General features: G+C 41.5%; 1 protein-coding gene across 2 annotated transcripts in view; it reads right to left on the bottom strand.

The window, feature by feature from the left end:
* VIL1 (villin 1) overlaps positions 1-9077 on the bottom strand; it is a 54724-nt gene extending 45647 nt beyond the window's left edge. For both annotated transcript variants that reach the window (XM_067460587.1, XM_060773491.2), the window contains exon 1: positions 8887-9077. The gene's annotated coding sequence lies outside the window, so the exon portion shown is untranslated. The remainder of the gene's footprint in view (positions 1-8886) is intronic.
* Positions 9078-14916: the final 5839 nt, after the last annotated feature.

Here is a 14916-nt window from a genome sequence, read left to right as displayed (position 1 = left end):
AACTATTCTGTAATTTAATATTGCTGCATGGTAACTTCACCAGCAAATGAGTGTGCCTTGTACTCTCTTAATTCAGACCTTGCAAATATTCTTGCCTTCAACGGCTTCTCTATTGCCTGAATCAACACCTTCCACCCATCCACCAGCAAGAATAGTCTTTCAGATCACAGTAGCCTTAGCTAATTCTGACTGCTGAATGCAAAGATTTTTAGAAGACAATTCAACAGAGGTTTACTCAGAAAATCAGGGGATGTCCAGCCACAAGGGATAGCACCAAACCAAAAGTAAGTGACACAGTCATAGAATCATGAAGTCGGAAATGACCCCAAGGATCATCTAGGCCAGTGGTTCTCAACCTGTGGATCCCCAGATGTTTTGGCCTTCAACTCCCAACTGGCTGGGATTTCTGGGAGTTTAGGCCAAAACACCTGTGTTGAGAACCCACTGGTTGAGAACCCACTGGTTGAGAACCATTGATCCAGGCCAAGACCTAGATAGTATGGAAACCCAAAGCTAAAGCTTCACTTAAAAGTGACCACTTAGACTTGTCTTAAAAACCCAAATGACAGAAAATCTGTGATTCCTCATGATAATTTATTGCTCTGTTGGGCTATTCTTACCAGCAATAAATTCTTCATAATGTTCACATGCCTTCTTGTAATTTTAATTTATTCATTCATGTCTTATTCTTTAGAGTAGCAGAAATTCAGCTTAATTCAGTTTTCACATGACAGCCACTTCTACAACTTCTCTTTTTGGGGGGCCTAACTCACTCAACTCCATCAATCCTCCTTTAGGGTTTGGTTTCCATGAAACATCTTGCTTATTCTTCTCTAAACACATTTCAGCTGGTTGACATCCTTGTTAAAATCTGATGCCTAAAACTGGTTAGAGTATTCCAGGTCAGGTTTCCCAGACCTGAATACTTTCCTCTATCTCTAAACTCTACTTTGGTTTGATGTAGCATAAATCTTCATTTATTTTGTTGCTGCGTCACACTGCTGCTGTCTCATGTTTACCTCATAGTCTACTGAAACATATTGTGCTTTCAAACCAGGTGTCACTTATCCTATTTTATACACATTCTTTTTCCAACATAAATAATTGAATTTGTCTCTACAGAAATTAGTTTTGCTAATTTTGACCCATTTTTTCCATTCTGTCTAGGTCATCTTGAATCCTGATTCTGTCTACTGAAAAATCAGCCACTTCTCCCAATTTCATGTCACATCCTGATTAGATGAGCAAGTCTTCTATAGACTTTCATCCTAGTCATTGATAAAAATGTTAAATGACTTCAGGCCTAGAATTTGGTGCAGTCCATTTGTAATTTCTGTTCACATGATATGGCACCATTTGAGAAAGCTCTGGCTTCAGTCAATCAGCTAATCTGTCATTCTTCAAGGTAATTTATGACACTGTTGAGCTACTCTTACCACAGTGGTGCAGTTGGTTAAAGTGTAGAGCTGCTGAACTCACTGACCAAAAGGTCGCAGTTTTGAATCCGGGAAAACGTGAGCTACTGCTCTTAGCCCCAGCTTCTGCCAACCTAGCAGTTTGAAAATGTGAGTAAATCAATAGGTACTGCTCTGATGGAAAGGTAACGTTGCTCCGTGCAGTCATGCTGGCCACATGACCTTGGAGGTGTCTATGGACAATGCCGGCTCTTTGGCTTAGAAATGGAGATGAGCACCAACCCCCAGAGTCGGACACGACTGGACTTAATGTTAAGGGAAAACCTTTACCTTTAGCTTAGTGTGAATTGCAGTTCAACATCTGGAGGGCTGCACACTTTCCATCTCTGCCTTACTGAAAAAATACACAATATCTATAACACTTCACAATTTATCAAGCTTGCAACTCTGCCTGGAAAAGAGAGATAGGAATAATTTGGCTAATCTTGTGCCTTCTTACAACAGTCAAAGCACTGTCTTTTGTGTGAACTCTTCTAGCTCCTTTCCTGATATCATTATCAAGTTGACTGATCAGAATTTGTCGGCATCCTTTCATTTTGAAGATGGGGAAAACAACTGTCTGTCTCCAGTCTATCCTTTAGTAATTTTTGAATATTATAGACAGAATCTTTGAGATTACATCTGCAAATACCTTTGTATGCTTGAACACACCTTGGAGACTTAAATTTATTTAAAACAGCTAAGTATGCCTACAGTATGGTTTCAAGTATTTCAGAATGCAACTCATTCACTGCATCATTTTTTTTGCTGTTCAGCACTGACTTCCTTTTGGACAGAGCAAAAGGGCACGTTGGACAGTCTTGCTTTCTCTCTTACCATTTCCCCATCTTTTCCAAAACACAGACCTACCCGTTTATCCTCCTTCTGGCTCCAATTTTCTTTGAAAAAACAACCTTTCCATTAATCCCAACTTCTTTTGCAAGTCTGGATTCATTAATCTTTCTGATTTTCTCTTCAGGAATTTTGGCTACTCAATTGTATTTATTTATTTATTTATTTATTTATTTATTTGAGACATACTTAGATCACAAAATTTTAAAGTTTTTATTAGGTGTTTTAATTCTTATATTTCATGTTTTAAATGCCTTTTTTTATTGTATCTTATGATGAATTGTCCCATTGATTTTATACTTTGTTATGGTATTGATTGTAATTTGGTGTACGTTTGTAAGACATTGAGTTTTGCCACTATTTCTGTGTAAACTGCTTTGAGTCCCCCCAGGGGTGAGAAAAGAGGTATATAAATACTGTAAAGAAAGAAATAAATAGATTTATACCCCACTTTTCTCTTGCACCAAGGCGAGATTAAAACAGATTAAAGCCAAATAAATTCCTTATAGCAACTTGATTATATAACACTGTCAGCAATAAAACCCTATTTACAAGTATAGTATACATATTTGAAACCTTTAATTAACCCCATTGGGAGCCAAATTCCTATACTCTTGGATCTAGAGAGATCTGTGGACCAGCTATAATTTTAAGTTCCCCTGAAGATCTTTTCAAGCATAAAAGTTTTCACTCATTTCCTAAATGATAAAAGAGTGGTGGTGGCCCTGATTTCTCTAGGGAGGATGTTCCACAAAGCTGGGGCCTTCCCAGAAAAGTTCCCTTCTCAAGTATCTTTAAGCTGCATTTGGGATGGGTACATAGCTGTTTCAAGTATCCTGGTCCAAGGCTGTAAAAGGCCTTATAGGTTAAAAACCAGCACCTTGAATTGTGCCCGGAAACATATGGGCAACCAATGGAGCTGTCTCAGGAGAGGAATAGTATGTTTCCTTAGCCCAACTCCAGTTAGAATCTTGGCTGCTGTCCCATCGACAAATTTAAGTTTCCGAACACTTTTCAAAGGCAGACCCACGTAGAGTGCATTGCAGTAATCCAAATGGGATGTTTCTAATGCATGTAATGCCATGGCCAGTCTGACTTTTCCAGGAATTGTTATAGCTGGCATACCAGTTTAACTGAGCAAAGGAAGTCCTGGTTACCACCACCACCACCTGGGCTTCCGGGTTTAGGGCAGAATCCAGGATTATCCACATGCTACAAAACTTTGATTAGAGGGGAAGTGTGAACCCATCCAGCTTAGGTGGTGTCACTATTCCTGGGTCCATTATGGGAGATGAGGAGTACCTCTGTCTTGTCTGGATTAAGCTTCAACATGTTAGCCCTCATCCAATCCATGACAGCCGATAGACACTGGTTTAGGTCCTTGACAGTTTCCTTGGCAGTTGATGAAAAGGATAGAGTTGATCATCATCCACATACAGATGACACCAAAACCCAAAACTCCAAATGACCTCTTCCAGTGGTTCATGTAGATATTGAACAGTACCCCCCAGGACACTGGCCAGGAGGTAGAGTTGACCTCCCCCAGCATCACCTTCTGGGTACAACTGGTGAGAAAGAACCGGAACCACTGTAGTACTTTGTCCCCCAATCACAGCCAGATGTCCCAGAAGCAAACCATGGTTGATGGTATCGAACGCCACTGAGAGGTCTAAGAGAACCAGTAAGGTACACTCCCCTTATCTAGTTCTCTGCATTGGTGACCAAAGCTGTCTCAGTCCCATATCCTGGTCTGAAACCATGATTATCTGACATGGATCCAGATAATCAGCTTCATCCATAAACCCTTGGAGTTGCCTGGCCATCACCTTCTCCAAGACCTTACTTAGGAATGGTAAATTGGACACTGGTTGGTAATTCTCCAATGTGGTGGGATCAAGCAATTGCTTTTTTAGCAGAGGTCTAACTACTGCCTCTTTAATTACCAAAAGACTTTGGCCACGCAAAAAAGCTCAGATGGTCTATTACTGGCTGACCCTATATGATCACCATTTCATATTCCTTTTGATGTTTCATTGATAATTTCAAGTTGGATTTCTGCTGATTTTTCCTCCATATGCACTCCAAGGGGCTGACTTAGTTCCACAACATGAGAGGGGACACTTCAGAGTGATCGTGTTTATTGCTCTGGTCATCTCTCTATTCCAGAGATCAACCAAGGCATCAACAGGATCGCCAATCCTGGTAGCAGGAAAATCCTAAAGAGCCATCAGCCATTTGGATTCATAAGTCTCCTAGGGCAGACAATCTTAATGGGTCCTCCATCTCTGTGGAGGGCCTGGGTTCCAGTGATCCTAAACCTGATCAGGAAATGATCTGACCATGATAAAAAAAAAACCATGGAGGGTTCCCGCACTTCCAGACCATTAAAACCAACCTACCCTCCCCCCTGAAGAAAACACAAGATCAAGCGTGTGTCCAGCGTTGGGCCATATACCTGCTGGGACAGAACCATGGTTTCCATGGCAGCCATGAAATACTGAGCCACTCAAGGTCCCCTTGGCATGAATGTTGAAACCTCCCAAATTGATGGTCTGAGGAGACTCCAACACAAGGTCCAAGACCACCTTGGTCAGCTCAAGAAGGGAAACGGTTGGACAGTGAAGAGGCCAGTACACCAATAGAATCCCTATCCTGTCCTTGTCTCCCACTTTGAAGTAGAGATACTCAAAACCTTCAGGGTTGAGAATTTATGTTCTTATCAGAGGGAGATGTTCTTATCATCCCAATAGATCACTACAACCCCACCTCCTCACCCACTGGACCTTGCATGCTGTGGCATAGAGAAACCTGGTAGACATAGCTGGGTAAGAAAGTCCCTCCCCCCCCCCCCCATTCTCATCCAACCAGGTTTCCATAATACAAGCTAGGTCGGCCATCCAGGATCAAGTCCTTCATGATAGCTGTCTTATCATTGACCAACTTGACATTAAGCAGCAGCACTCTCAGCTCAGGGGTTTTGCTATCAAGGTTAACCATGATACTTGAACAGGGGGACCGGTGGGGAATTGTCAAGAGATGTAATTCTGGACTTTCTTGCAGAGTGGTATTTTAGTCTCCCCAATTTATATCTCCTACCAATAAGAGTTGGAATAATTCCTGGTAGGTCATGTAGGGAGGGATCTGAAATGTCTAATCAATCAAGGTCATCCTCCTCAATAGGATTTTCTAATCTGGGTGAAGATGGGTCTCCTATGGGTCTCCTCCAGATCTAATTGAACATCAGGGCAGTTAAAAAAAGACCCCTCCTGTTTCACTGGGGGCTGGGCTGGGGCTAAATAGGAGTCTGTATTATCTTCTGTTAGAGACGTTTCACAGACTGCCCGCAAGGTACTCCTCAGCCTTTCCACTCTGTCAATTATTTTAGATTGTTCTGGAGTTGGGAGTAGGGAGAAGGCCTCAACACAGTTGTCTTCCAATGATTCTATTGAGATAGGGCAGAGTAATGGAACTGGGGCAGCCATATTTCCTTCTAGGGAGGATCTCCTGGGATCTTTCGAGGGCATTTCTGTAGCTCTGCCCTCTGGAGTCTCAAAGTTCCAAGCCAGTTCCATTTCTATTTGTGGAGTTTCCTTCAATTTCCCTGGATTTGCTGGCCTATTTCGTCTAGTCCATTGAGCTGCACTTATGTCTGGAGATGGATGGGGGGAGGCCACGGAAAGGGGTATGTGTTCACTACAGGGCCCTAATTCTGCAGTCAACGGAGTCTTGGTGATCTTAGTGATCGTGTTCTTTGCAAATCTTCCCTCTGATTCACCCTTTGCAGATCCTTCCTCCTATTCTTAAGTCGAGTATCTGGGATAGATGTTCAGTTCTTTCAAATTGCTGGTGTAATTTGAAAATTATTAAAGAGGGATCCAATTTTGAAAAGTTTGATGGGAATTGTGGCTTGTGCAAACATTGCTAAAACTCTCTTATTCATGATTTGCCTCCTTTGAGATTTCTTACATCTTCTCATACATTCCTCTTAAAACCTCAGTTTATTACATAATATTTCATTTTTTTAAAAAACTCCCATTCATCAAGAACTCCCTTCTTAGTATTTCTTTCATTCATTAAGTTTATTGTAATCAGCTTTCTTAAAGATCCAGTGAGTGAATCTGACTGTACTCAGCTCTTTCTTTCATTCCCTCTCTCCCTCCCTCCTTTATTTCTTTTGCATAAGGAGAATGTGTCCTATTCCAACCAAGATTTCCACTCCTTACATATTATAAAACAGTTTTTTAAAAATGAAAACCTGGTTCAAGGTAGTCAATCTCCTGGTCACTTCTTCCATCTTTTAGTGATTGAAATTGTGAGCAAGGGATTTGTTGGACTTTGCATTCTTGGCAGTGTCTAGGCAGAGATTGAGGCAGTTGAAATCTCTATCTCTATACAGTAGAGCAGGGGTTCCCAAACCTTTTAAACAGAAGGCCAGGTCACAGCCCGTCAAACTGTTGGGAGGGCCGGATTATAATTTGAAGAAAAAAATGAATTCCTATGCACACTGCACAAATCTTATTTGTAGTGCAAAAAAACACTTAAAAACACTACAATAATTAAAATGAAGAACAATTTTAAGAAATATAAACTTATTAGTATTTCAATGGGAAATACCTTCCTCAGGTATTTTAATAAAGTCACGAAATCCACATATCTCCTCCGCTCCCACTGAAAGTCATAGTAGTCCTTCCACCAACAAAACACTCTGGGACACTACCATGCTCTTTGAGGTCCATGCCTAGTGCCCTACAGCTCAGAAACACAAAGTAGCCTTAAAACTCAGATGTGCACCCCTAAAGAGACAACATGGTTCCTGACAGTTTCAGTCTACTGAACAATCTGATGTGAACACATTTCAAGATCCACTGTAATAGCCCTCTGCTTCTTGGTAGGGAGTTGGACTGGATGGCCCACGAGGTCTCTTCCAACTCTATCATTCTAACATATTAGAAAATGCTGCACCCCAACTCTCAATATAATGCTGCTTTATTGCTACAATGGAAATACCACTCCTTAAACTAAATTAAAATAAGACTGCTTCTCTTTGTATTTTTTCTCCAGTTATACTTGCCTGCTACCTCTCTTCCCTGGTAATCTGTCCTGCTGAGAACCATCTTTTCTAATAAGTACTCTCACAACATGGGGTTTGATTTAATCTTTAGTTTTCACTTTCTCTCTTCTTTAGGAATCTTTTAAATATTGCTAGTGTTCCACAAAACATATATGGCTTAGTTCAATTATCCCCAAACTCTACTCCCCTGTATGGTTTGGATTTTAACTTCCAAAAGCTTCAGCTACTTTGGTCAATAATCTGGGAGTTGAAATCCAAAACACCTGAAAGATCAGAGCTTGGGAAACACTGCTCCAGCTGTTCCTATTCTCTGCTAGTTGTTTTTGTTAAATCCCTGCATATTAAAATAGTGGTACAGTATACCTATACTTCATGAGAAACAAGGAGGAAACTCTTTTCTGAGATTGCCACAGACAAACTCTGAACATGGGAGGTGTAGTGATTGGAGTGTTGGACTACAACTTGGAAACCAAGATTTGGATCCCTGCTTGGTCAGGGAAATCCACTGGGTGAACTTGTGTAAGTCAAACGGTCTGCCTCAGACAAATGTAAAATAAAACCCTCTAAATGTCAAGAAAAGCACATTATAGGCTCTGCTTTAGCTCACCATAAGTCAGAAATTATTTCAAAGCACACAACAAATAGGCATGGCATAGTTAAAACAAAGAAGATTCTTTCTTTTACAGAGTCTTTCTATACTCCAGGAAATAAAACCCGACAGCTCACTGGAGGGAAAGATACTAGAGACAAAGTTGAAGTACTATGGCCACATCATGAGGAGACAGCAAAGCCTAGAGAAGACAATTATGCTGGGGAAAGTGGAAGGCAAAAGGAAGAGGGGCTGACCAAAGGCAAGATGGATGGATGGCATCCTTGAAGTGACTGGACTGACCTTGAGGGAGCTGGGGGTGGTAACGGCCGACAGGGAGCTCTGGCGTGGGCTGGTCCATGAAGTCACGAAGAGTCGGAGACGACTGAACGAATGAACAACAACAGTTTGAAAATGGTTTTGCTTACTTCTGCTCGACTTGTTTTTCATTTCACATGTGCATGTTGTTAGTGTTTCATAAAATGTTTTTTGAAATGTATTGAAGTGATCTGCTTCCTCTTCTTTTGTGGTATAGAAACCCATAAGTATTCTTTCCATGTTATATAAGCTGCAGGTAGCAAAGTTTCTATTACAGAATCAGTGTCCAGGAGCTTTGTTAACTGAGGTACCTATATCAAACTTAAATTGATTGCCAATTGAATGTCCCTAGTATGCCAACTAAAAGGAACCAAAACAAAACAGGCTTGCCTGCTTTTGCATTTTAAACTGCAGTTCGGTTAGGAAACTTCAACAACAAACAACTGTCTCCTTCCACAGATTCACTGTTCATTTCCCAGTGTCCCAAGCAGTTGTTAAAGACGTATCTAGAGGTTAGTTGAAAAGATGGCAGTGCCACCTGATCTACCATCTGCCACCCCAAGGAATGATCACATCAAGGCAACAACAGCCTCACAACTTACCTGGTGCAGGCTGACGTCAAAATCTTTTTAATACCCTTAAATATTTACTCGCTCCTGCAGTTTGTTGCTGGTTGTTGTTGCTATGCTGTAGTCTCGGGGAGAGAAGCAAAACAGTACTGAGCAAGGGAGGGGGACCAGAGCTCCCAGTCTAGGCTTGGATTATTCCTGCTCCACTAGACTTCCAGCTAACCCCCCCCCCCCTTCCTCCCGGGCCCCTAATGAGCCAAATTCCAGCAAATACTTTCTAAAAGGCAGTGGGGTGGTGACTAGGGAAGACAGAAGCTCATTAATGGTGTTGGGGAATGACAACAAAGGACAAGGCAAGCATAACCAGGAGGAAGAGAGCCAGTTCAGAGAGGGAGGAACAAACAAACAAAAAGAAAACAGGCAGTTTTGAAGCCTTGGGTGGAACTAATGGGCCAAGTCCAAATACTCAAAAACAGAACAAACTGAGCACAAGTTGAAGGGATCTCTTCTAGTAAGGGATGTCCTCAGCTGGGCATGCCTGAAACTGGTCCTGAAGGGGAGTAAGCTGTCCAGATATGCAAGGATGATCTTAATGTGAGGCGGCGGCCTCAGGTAGATATTTGGATATCTCTCTGTGTGCGGAGTGTTGGAAGTCATAGTTTTCTGTCTTGCACATCATGCACCATCATGCAGTATGAACACTCATAGGGATCCTTATTGAAGCAGACTCAACACAGTGCCTCCAGTTTACAACTATGGCATGGAGAGGCAACTGTGGAAAGCAAGGGATCTGCATCAGCTCCCCAGGAGACCTTAAAAGGCAGCACCTCTCACTGTACTTGCGTCAATAATAATAATAATAATAATAATAATAATAATAATAATAATAGAGTGTCCCGGGCACCCTCTATGGGACACAAGGACATTCTCACGACACAATTTGGATACTGAGCCAAAAAAATGATAAATTTTACAAAAAATTGTTTGACCTTAGGGAAGAGTCTGCAGACCTGGTGGAAATGACTTCTTCACCCCAGAGGTAATTTTGAGGATATGATGGCTCCCTAGCAGCCACATAAATGGTACAGGGGAGCTGCAATTTGCCCTTTCTTGATCTGTGAAAAGGGTCTGTGGAGACCTCTGGTGTCTAACCTAGGCAGGCAAAATGTCTTAGGCTACAACTTTAAAAACATACTGGAAAACTGCAGGTCCAGGTTTGCCATATTACCAGGTGTAGCCCCGAGGTTTGAGGATTGCTTCACCTAAAAAAGTGGCATCAAACTCATACAGCTTCCTTCTTGTCATTTTGATGGAAGAAATGTATAAGAAACCAATTTCCCCCTTTAGTTAATATTTATTTTATTTTATTTATTTACTATATTTATATACCACCTTTATCACTGCAGGGGAAGACTTAAGGTGGTTTCCAACTACTCATGGCAAAAATTCAAAGCCAACATACATGTGGACAGAAAAAAATCATAATAACTAAACGCTAACATATAATATCTTGACGAATTGGCTTTATGTAATTCTTTATCTGTATTTTAATGTGTTTTAATGTATTAATGTACTATGATGTTATTATGCTTTAGTTTATTTGTATATTGATTCTCTGTTGTTAGCCAGCCTGAGTCCCTCATCGGAGGTCGAGAAGACCGGGTTATATTTATTTTGTTTTCATTTAGCCAACTCACCAAAAGTTCTTCTAGTTGTTTACCAGTTTCCCGAACCTCCTCAGGGATTCCAGCCAGCTTGATATTCCTGCGTCGTTGTCTGTCACTCAGCTGGGCAAGTTGCTTTGTTAGATGATTGATCCTCTCCTCATTTCGATCAGCCTTTTTCTGAGCTGACTGTGCAGTTTTTTTTACTGCACCTATTTCCTTCTTCACCTCTTCCATCTGACCACCAAGACGTTTGAGGTCCGATCTGATATTTCCCTCCATGCTCACCATTAATTGTCCCAATTCTTTAAGGTTGCGTGCCATCTTATCAGCCTCCGGCAACAGTCGTGGGGCTGAAAGAAGGGCGTTCCTTCCTCTCCTTAGGTGCCTCAGCTTTTATTCGGGTCATCTTATACTCGAGTATATACGGTATATTGTGGCAAGAAAAGCCAGCTACATTCATCCTGGAGATAGACAGCAGATACTTGTTGCACATGTACAAAACAGCATCTAATACTACTTCAATAAACTCCTAGCATAGACCCAATCACTTATCTCTCCTCAGAACTGTGAGATCTTTTATATTGACACCTTTGGACCATTTTAACACAATCAAGAGAAGACTGTCTTTTATTTTGCAGTAGTAACATTTTAAAGCTCTAATGTTACAGTAGTGCAAGGACAATTCTGACTTTCATGATAAAGAATGAGTTTGGAAGCCAGTACACCTATAGCAATAGCTTTTGGGCAGACTTTGGATTGGGTTCTGGATTGAAAGAAAGGTGGACTATTACATTATTAAATAAGCAAACAAATACATTTTAAGTGCATAAGGGAAAATGCCACACCAACTACATTTGACGACTAAATCTATAGAAGTATCGAGAAAGGCGCAAATTGACATAAGAGAGGAGCCTTGATGTCTTTAACTTTAATGGAAGGATGAGGAAATCACTTTGCATGCAAAATAATCTGGCAAGACCCAGAAAGAAAACCAGCCCTTCCATCCAGTGGTTCTCCACCTGTGGGTCCCCAGATGTTTTGGTCTTCAACTTCCAGAAATCCTAACAGCTGGTAATCTGGCTGGAATTTCTGAGAGTTGTAGGCCAAAACACCTGGGGACCCACAAATTGAGAACCACTGCATTAGACAGGGGGACTGTTGTCTCATGTGTAAACACTGACTACATGAAGACTACTGCTATGTTATGAACCAAACCAAAAGGGGTACCCAATCTTCCCATTTTGGGGTGAGAGGCAAACACATGCACAAACCATAATCACCATCTCTCCTGATCAGAGGACAAAGCTGTATGCTGCTCACAACCAGCTGTCCTCACTGTCCCATCCCTAGGGGTTGAAGTAAGTTGCCACTTGGTCAACTTCTGTACATGGGTAAGATGCCATCTTGAACTTCAGATCAGTACTGAAGTGCTGTCAGCCCAATTTAGTATTTCAGTGCTTATTCTTACAATTTCCTTTTGCAAAGTCATTCAGTATTCTTGCCTTTTTTTTAGAGCACTAAAAGATGCCCTGTATTTTGGGGCAAATGGATCCACATACTGGAGACAGGATAAACTATGCTGTGTGGAAACCATGGCTCTTGACTTTCCTCTAAGTTTCCCTTCTTCACAGGAAATGGAGAGCCCCCGGTGGCGCAAAGGGTTAAACCTTTGTGCTGGCAGGACTAAAAACCAACAGGTCGAAGGTTCGAATCTGGGGAGAGCTCCCTTTGTCAGCTCCAGCTCCCCATGTGGGGACATGAGAGAGGCCTCCCACAAGGATGGTAAAACATCAAAACATTCAGGCATCTCCTGGGCTATTTTCTTGCAGACGGCCAATTCTCTCACACCAGAAGCGACTTGCAGTTTTTCATGTCACTCCTGACACGAAAGAAAGAAAAGGAAATGGACTCTAAAATTGCAGATTATGTTCTGATCAAACAGAAACATTTTGCTTAACTCTCAAGTTTTTATATACAACTGTATACTGTGAATGTTACCCCAGAGTTGCAAAAGCACTCTTTGCAATCCCATTCTAGACACAGTTATTCAAAAATACATTCCTGTGAGTTCAATAAAGTTTACTGAACACAGATAACTGTTTATCTGACCAAAATTTAATACATAGCTACTCAGAAGCAAAACTGAGATCAGGCAGCTTTACTGGGAATTCAGGAAGGATCCCTAAGCTAAGCAAATGCTGAGTTTCACACAGAGGAGAAGCAAGGAATTGAGGTAGCAATCAGCTATAATCATTAACTGACAGGGAAGTGAGACACACCTTACTAAGTTACCTGATAAAGGTTAAAACTTGGATTGTAAGATGTAAGAGCTTGGCCCTGAGCCTCCTGATTTTATAGGTCATCTCTGGGTAGGGGACGAGGTACAAATTATCCATTTGTGATGGGCTCAGCTCTTGGCAAAAGGAAAAAGATGTGTGCAGAATTCCAGCTCGGCTTATAGGAGCAGAGGCCTATGATTTGCACGGCTGAATTGATTTGTTGCTATTGCTTATTTCCAAACAGGAAAATATGTTTACTCTCTATCTCTATGTATGTATGTTTGAATGCCAAGCTGTAATTGAAGTACTTGCTGCGTGCCTCTGTTTTCAACACACCATGACTCTATGGTGAAATTATCACAGGATTTTCAAGGCAAGGTCTATTTAGAGATAGTTTGCCATTGCCACTCTTTGAGGATGAGAGAGTATGGCTTGCCCAAGTTCACCCAGTGTGTATTAATGGCCAAGTAAGGAAGGCTGAGCGAAGGAAGATAGACGTTTTTGAACTGTGGTGTTGGAGGAAAATTCTGAGAGTGCCTTGGACTGCAAGAAGATCCAACCAGTCCATTCTCCAGGAAATAAAGCCCGACTGTTCATTAGAGGGAAAGATATTAGAAGCAAAGATAAAGTATTTTGGCCACATAATGAGAAGACAGGAAAGCTTGGCGAAGAGAATGATGCTGGGGAAAATAGAAGGCAAAAGGAAGAGGGGCAGATCAAGGGCAAGATGGATGGATGGTATCCTTGAAGGGACTGGCTTGACTTTGAAGAAACTGGGGGTGGCCACAGCCAACAGGGAGCTCTGGCGTGGGCTGGTCCATCGGGTCACAAAGAGTTGGAAGCGACTGAACAAATAAACAACAACAAAAAAGGGACTTGACCTCTGAACTTGAGTCATAGACCAAAACTCAAACCCTTATATCAAGCTCTCTGTTGAGGTAGCCTTGGCTCAATCACCCCCTCAACTTGATCTGCTCCCCAGAGTGGTTGTGAAAATGAAATGGAGAGGAGAAACATGTACACTGCCTTGAGCTCATTAGGCAAATAGCAAGGAGAAAAAGTGACAAGTATATAAATACATATCCATAGATGCAAGTGTTCTTCATTACTATGCTAGAAGGGAGTTGATCTAGCCCAATCTTTTATTTCCAGCAATGGCTAGCCAGTTACCTTTATGAGGCTCATAAGTCAAGCCGTGAAAGTAGTTAAGTATTCATGTCATTTGTCTTCATCAGCTGGTACTCAAGTAGCGCCACTGAAAATGTAGAAATTCAATTTATTATCATCGTAAACAGTCACTAATTGACTTACTCCCTTAGGCTGTTATACAGACAGAGCTCTTGATATTATTGAGCACAACTCCTACCAACACCATCTAGCATCACCTAAATTAGAGGTGGTGGGAATTGGGAATCAAACATCTAGGCTTACACTTTCATGACCATCTTGGAGGGGCGAACCCCACAAGTTGTATCTGCATTATGTCAGTGCTCTGTTTTTGCATTGCTAGATATTGGGGATCAGAAAAGGTCTGATTTCCAGGAAAAGCTTCTGGAAGATCCATAGTTGAGAAGAATTATATTACTGAGGTACAATTACTACTATCTTTAAATTTTACTAGAAAATTGAGTTCTAGTATTTAGAGATAATTATTTCCACTATAACCACCACAGTCATGACTATGTATTGTAGAAGGCTTTCATGGCCAGAATCACTGGGTTGTTGTAGGTATTTCGGGCTGTATGACCATGTTCTAGAAGCATTCTCTCCTGACGTTTCACCTGCATCTGTGGCAAGCATCCTCAGAGGTTGTGAGTTATGACTGCTTTTGTAAATTATTAAAACTTGTCATTTGGGATTCCATTTTGATTTCTAAAAGGAAAGCCATAAATAAAGTCCTGTGTGAAGATGCTCCACGTGGTGTTTAAACCATTTCCAACCTATCGGGCTGTTCAGGTCCTGAACCGGTGCTTGGTGACAGTGATGGTTTGGATGAGGGCAAACAAATTGAAATTGAATCCAGTCAAGACAGAGGTACTCCTGATCAATTCTAAGGCCAAACAGGGCAGAGGGTTACAGCCTGTGCTGGATGGGGTTACACTCCCCCTGAAGACACA

The sequence above is a fragment of the Anolis sagrei genome, chromosome 1 (assembly GCF_037176765.1).
Source record: "Anolis sagrei isolate rAnoSag1 chromosome 1, rAnoSag1.mat, whole genome shotgun sequence".
Taxonomy (NCBI): Eukaryota; Metazoa; Chordata; class Lepidosauria; order Squamata; family Dactyloidae; genus Anolis; species Anolis sagrei.
This window is presented reverse-complemented; position numbering and strand designations above follow the sequence as displayed.